At 41.3% G+C, this 6,654-nt stretch overlaps 1 non-coding gene across 1 annotated transcript; it reads right to left on the reverse strand.

The window, feature by feature from the left end:
- Positions 1-1,785: 1,785 nt before the first annotated feature.
- LOC145607759 (small nucleolar RNA R71) lies at positions 1,786-1,892 on the reverse strand. The gene has a single exon (XR_014105624.1). It is a non-coding gene; the product is annotated as a small nucleolar RNA R71 (small nucleolar RNA).
- Between the last annotated feature and the right edge of the window lie 4,762 nt (positions 1,893-6,654).

A 6,654-nucleotide genomic window follows, 5' to 3' on the forward strand; every position in this document is an offset into this window, starting at 1 on the left:
AACCCAGATTGGCCCGAAGAATTGGAGCCTAATCGCAGTCCAAATAGTGGCCCAAGAGAGCCGCCCGGCCAAAGAGGCTAGCGCCAGGAGGCGCGCCCGGCCGGGCGGGAGAAGTTAAGGTTGGCGCCCGGTGACGCGCCTGGCCGGGCGCGAGATTAGTACATCGAGCAAAAAGGCGTGCCCGATCGGGCGCGTGTATTTGTTAGGAGACGATTAGCGTCGTTTTAGTTTGTTTTAGTTTAGAATTTGTACGGAGTATAAATACTCCTCCGTAATACGATTTTACTCTCTCTCTCCCCTTTTTTTACTCTTTCTTGACTCTCTTAATTGTTTTCTTAGATTTCTTTCTCTTAAACCTTTGTTCTTAATCTACTCTTAATTCCAGATTTATTTTAGTAACGATTTCTCTTCTCTTAATCTTATTTGTTTATTTTATCCCTTTAATCATGTCTTGCTTTATTGCTTTGATTAGTTTAGTTTCTATTATGTGTGAGTAGTTTTCTTTCTAGGGTTTATGGGGATCCATAAATAATATGAAGGGGTAATTTATTGTTGTTAATTATCAATGCTAGATTAATTTCCTATTGATCGATTTAATGCTCTGTGACTAGATTTGCGCAGATCTTCTATGCATGAGTTTAACAATATTGATTCGAGATTCGACATATGAGAATTGATGTTTAGGTCTAGTTTCAATAGGCAGGTTAATTTATAAATGGTTAGGTCGAGATTCGAAAGATGAGATTTAATACCGGTAAATTAATTGTGTGATTATAATACGTAGCGAAAGCCCTTTATAATCTGATTAATATATGCATTGATGAATTATTATTATATTCTACCCTGGAATATTATTTATTGGTGAACCTATGCCCTAGATCATTTTATATATTATTTTCTCCCCATTCTTGATCACTATAGTTTAGTTTATTATTCAATTATAAACATTGGTTACTTCATAATCTAGATTATATTAGTTAATTAGGAATAGAAAGATCCGTTTCTCTGTGGATTCAACCCTACTTCCCTATCTACATTAGTTAGAGGATTTAGGAATTACTTTTGATTAGGGGATACGACTTTACCCTGTCAAAATTTGGCGCCGTTGCCGGGGACACGGTTTTATTTTTGTTTCTGATTATTATTGTAGTCTAGATTATTTTCTTTTTGTCTCAAAGAGCGTTAGTTCTCTGAGGAAAATCTCATATTTGCTTCTAGTTTTTGTTTATGCCCAGGTGTTCTAGATCAGGGTACATCCCATTCGATCCTGAGATCGAACGCTCCTTCCATAGACAGAAAAATCTCTACAAGCAAATTCTGGCGGATTCTGGTGATAATAATAATCACCGCGATCCTCCAACTGATTCTAGCGATTTAGAGGTATCATCAGACGCAGAATCAGTGATGGCGGTTCCATAGAAGCTTAGTGATTACGCACAACCTAAGCTTACAGATTTTCCACATCTCACCCCTACTCCGGCTCTTGATGGGGTTCAATTCGAAATTAAACCTCAATTTATAACGATGATAGAGAGGAAGCAATTCAGTGGAGCCAAGGGTGAAGACCCAAATCTTCACATTGCCGACTGTTGTCAATATTGCAATACCATCAGGCAAGCCGGGGTCACTCAAGACCAAATCAGGGAGATTCTCTTTCCCTTTTCTTTAACTGGAAAAGCTAAATTGTGGTTTAATGGCTTAAATAGAACTGCACTTAGTATAACTGACTGGGAAACTCTTGTTTTGAATTTTTTCAACAAGTATTATCCTGCAGAGAGAACAGCCGTACTACGGAGTGCGATTCAGAACTTTGCCCAAGAAGCCGATGAATCTTTATATGAGGCTTGGGAGAGGTTCAAGGATCTACAAAGAGACTGCCCCCACCATAATTTAGCACAATGGCAGTTAATCCAAGCCTTTTATAATGGCCTTGGAAATTCTTCTCGAATAATTTTAGATTCTGCAGCTAGTGGGAGATTTATGAATCTTGATGTTGAAGATGCAGGTCAGGTTATTGAAGACATGGCGATACACAATTCCCAATATGGGAATCCTAAAGGATTTGCTAACAAGGGGAAGCATAGTGTTGACTCTGTATCCTTTTTGCAAGCTCAGCTGACCTCTATTTGCCAAAAATTAGATAATCTGAGCACTGCTAATGTAGCTAATGTTTCCGTGATTAATAATAATTCTAATGAGGCTTTCTGTGAAAATTGTGGTATTATAGGTCATTGGGAACAAGATTGCAGGAGTTCCGTGGAGCAAGTTAATGCCTTTCAAGCTTATAGGCCGAATAACCCATACTCCAACACCTACAATCCTGGGTATCGGAATCATCCGTACCTTTCCTACCGGAGTACTAATGTTCAAAATCCACCACCACAAGAACCACAGGCGCCACAGCAACAACAGCAGAAATATTATCATCCCAATGCTGGCCAGAAGAACCAACCACAACAAACCTCCTCATCTTCCGACCCTTCTCTGGTGGAAATTAGAGCAATGTTGGTTAATATGCAAAAGCACATGGAGAGTAGAGATGCGACAATTGATCAAATTCTAGCACATAATAGAATTGTAGATAATCAAATTGCGCAACTTTTCGCTACTCTACAAGCCCGCCAACAGGGAGCTCTGCCGGCACAGCCGACCAGGCCTACGGATCAAGCATTTGCAATTACTCTAAGGAGTGGTTCAAACTATGAAGGGCCCCCTATGCCCAGATTTGATGAACCTGTTTTATTAAATAATGCTAATCTTGATTCCGTTAAACCAAACAATGTAGTTGATAACCCTGCAGGGCTAAAGGATAATACTAATATATCTAATTCTACATTGCAGGGTACGACTCCAGAGAAGGTGGCTACTCCAGACAAGAGCAGCAATGCTCAAAAGCCAATTATCAAACTTCCATTCCCCAATCGTCAATTGAAGACAAACTTGGATAAGCAGTTTGGTAAATTCCTGGAGATGGTAAAAGATTTGAAGGTAACAGTTCCCTTCACTGAATTAATCACACAAATTCCTTCGTATGCAAAATTTATGAAAGAAATATTGACGAGGAAAAGGTCTATTAGTGAGGTAGAGACAGTAGCTTTCACTGCAGAGTGTAGTGTCGTACTTCAAAATAAGTCTCCGCCTAAATTAAAAGATCCGGGTAGTTTCTCCATCCCTTGTCATATAGGCAATCTAATGATTGATAATGCATTGTGTGATTTAGGTGCTAGCGTTAGTGTCATGCCGTTATCTGTGTGTTCCAAGTTAAATATGGGTAAATTAAAAGCTACCAATATAACTCTACAAATGGCCGACCGCTCTTTAAAATACCCCTTAGGTGTTTTAGAGGATGTCCCCGTTAGAGTAGGTAAATTTTATATACCTGTCGATTTTGTTGTTCTTGATATGGCTGAGGATGTGCAAACCCCAATTATTTTGGGTAGACCATTCCTTAACACTGCAGGAGCAATCATAGATGTGAGAAGTGGTAAGTTAACACTATCAGTAGGGGACGATAAAGTTATTTTTAATCTTAATAATACCCCTAAAAGCTCCACGACTGAGGAGAAATGTTTTAGTGTTAATGTGGTTGAGAATTATTCTAACAAGCCCCAAGCTCTTGAAAAAGATCCCTTGAGGCGGTATCTTGTGTTGCATCCCTTTCAGATGAGATAGACAAATGGCAGAAAGAAGTCGATGCAATAGAAAGGGCACTTTACACTGTTGGTCTTGGTTTCGAGGATGAAAAGGTGGAACCGATCAAGCAAGTTGTGCGAATTGAGCCTACGGTAAGTGTTCCGCCAGATCGAGTTGCAAGTGTTGAATGCAATGACAATTTGAAGCAACCTTCAATCGAAGAAGGTTATTTAGTGCGTAGCATTGAATATCCCCCAGTCCAAGTCAAGGAGGATCCACCAGATAAGGTGATTTGGCGTCCCACAGGGTATGTCAGGAAGCCGCATCGCAGCCTAAACACCGCTAGACCGGGTGAGAAACCACCCGATCAAGCGTTAGGCCAAAGGTCCTAGTTATTGTACTTGGTAAGAAGGTCGTGCGGGACCTAGATAAACCAGCGCTTTGCGGGAGGCAACCCGTATTTTTAATGCTTTTAGACTAGTTTTTCTTTCCTTTTTTTTGTTATGAGAGGAGAGATGAGGGAATTTAATGAGTTTTATGAGTGTTTGTACAGGTTTGAAGGAAAAGAGTTAGCCAAAATTTGGAATAAGAAGAAAATAAAAATTCGACATTTAGCCTCGGGCCCGACCGAGTGAAGCTCGCCCGACCGGGTGCGAGAGAAAGGCTTCAAAGTAAAGTAATTTTGCCCGACCGAGCGCAAAATTCGTCGTATACGGACTAAATTGTCCGCCCGATCGGGCGACTCTCGCCCGACCGGGCGCGAGAAGATGTGAAAATTCGATCGATAGATCGCCCGACCGGGCGCGAGAGCTCAGCAAAAACTAAAAAATCAGACCGCCTGACCGGGCGAGCCACCGCCTGACCGGGCGCGAGATACCCGATGCCTCTTTTCTTCTTCTTCCTTCGGTTTTCTCATTTCACTCTTATTTCTCCATAACTTTCTCTCTCTAAAACTCAAATTCTCTCTACCTTCTCTCTAAGATTTCTCCTTCATCCCTTAACCAAATTCAAAACTTTTTACATATTTGTAATCCTCTCTTCATCCTCTACATTTCCATATAAAAATTTTCAGATTTTATTCAAATAAATTTTCAAACCCATTTTCTAACATGGCTTCAAAGAGGGCTAGGTCCATTTTCGGTAGGAGCTCCAGTTCGAGGGAGGAATACGACCCGGATTTGCAACTTCCGTATTGGCCGATGATCCGTATTGCTAGCCGAGAGCAAAAGAAGAGGCTAGAACACTTAATCGGTCGTGAGGTAATTCCTTCTCGGTGGTTACACCGCACTACCTTGGAATCATTTGGTTTGTATGATTTTGTAAAACGATTTTTAAATGACATTGGCATGAGAAAATTTGTTGATATGCACTATCCTACTTTCCGAGAACTTACTTGTGAATTCCTGTCTTCTTTACATGTTGTTAATAGTATAAATGGGCCAAATTTATTTTTTAGGTTGAACAATAGAAATATTAGTTTAACTTTTGTAGAATTTTGTAAATTATTTGAATTAAATTCTGAACTATCTCACCAATGGCATGCGGACTATAAAATGGGTGACATATATTATGCTTTGACTGGCTGGCCTACCCCCAACCCCCAACATGCTAGTACCAAACCTATTCACCACCCTGTCCCAGAAATCTGGCAAAGATTTGCAGGTTTGTGTTTTTTAGGTAGGAACGAGCCCCATAATGCCCAATGTAACGAACTAGCTGTCATAGGACACTATGTGTATGGGTACGGGAAATTGAACAAAGGTAGGTTTATTGTTCACCATTTGAGTAGGCATGCCACGGCTAGCACCACATCAAAAAACCCCATCCGTTTAGGAGGCCTTATCACTCGGATAGCAGTGAAAAAGGTCGGTTTTGTAGTGGATGGACCCCACCAGCTAACCAACTGTGGACCAGATACCTATATGACTGCTAGGTATTTCGAGGAGTTGGGGTGGGTTCAACCGGATAGCGAGCAGACACCCTTTTGGTGTATTAGGACTGGGAGCGAGCAACCTTTGCCCATCTTTCCCCTACCCAGTCCTGACTTGACCGCCTTTCCCCCAGGGCAACCTTCTTACACATATGATGTTTTAGTTGTCAACGCTAGGGGGCAGGCACCTCCACCACCCCAGCCTCATCCTCAGCTCGAGGTGGCATTCTCTCCACCTAGTATGTCTCACTCCTTCCCTCATGTTGACTCTGACCCAGTTTGGGATCTTCAGAGTATAGGTCAGACCTTAGGAGGTATCGAGCATTCCCATACTGACCTTAGGAGGATGGTAGGCTCCATAGACCATAGGTTAGGGTACCTAGAGAGGAACCAGGGTAGAGCTCTCTACCCTATGTATGATGACTATGCTCGTCGGGGCAACATTCCCGACGACGCTATTCACCCTGACTGGTTTCAGCCTCCACCCTAGGGATACGATAGGGATCCCACTGCCCGTGATATTTACACTGACTATTCTTCCTTCTACGGGTACGGCCAGGACATTCCTTTCGGGGGACCGCCGGGGGGGGAGTTTTCATGCTGATTATTTTGGTGGTAGCTCTTCTGGTGCAGGTGGCAGTGGAGGTGCGGGTTTCGGCTCGATGGATGAGGATGATCAACAAGAAGAGGATTCCCCTTCAAAGGAATTTTTTTTTTTTTTACAAAAAATTAATAATCAACAAGAAGAGGGTCAGCAATGAATATTGTCAAAACTCAACTAAGGTGTAAAATGGAGGATGGTTTTCTTAGAGATGTTTTGGTTATATACATAGAAAAAGAGATTGTCGTAGATTTTAGTGTTTAATCATTGTTTAATGATTTTGCTACTCTGAAAAATCATCGAGTACGATTTATTTAATGTTTTTATTGGTGACAATAAAGTATTAGTACACTTTAATTTTTTCCATCAATTTGTTGTCTAATAAGTCCGACCCCTTAGACTTGAAAATCATGGCTTCACCCCGGATTATATCTGACTTTTTATTAGTCAAGATGGGACTTCAAGTCCCCGCATTAGTACCTTTATTCGT

Source organism: Chenopodium album, chromosome 2, assembly GCF_948465745.1.
Source record: "Chenopodium album chromosome 2, dcCheAlbu1.1, whole genome shotgun sequence".
In the NCBI taxonomy this organism is placed as follows: Eukaryota; Viridiplantae; Streptophyta; class Magnoliopsida; order Caryophyllales; family Amaranthaceae; genus Chenopodium; species Chenopodium album.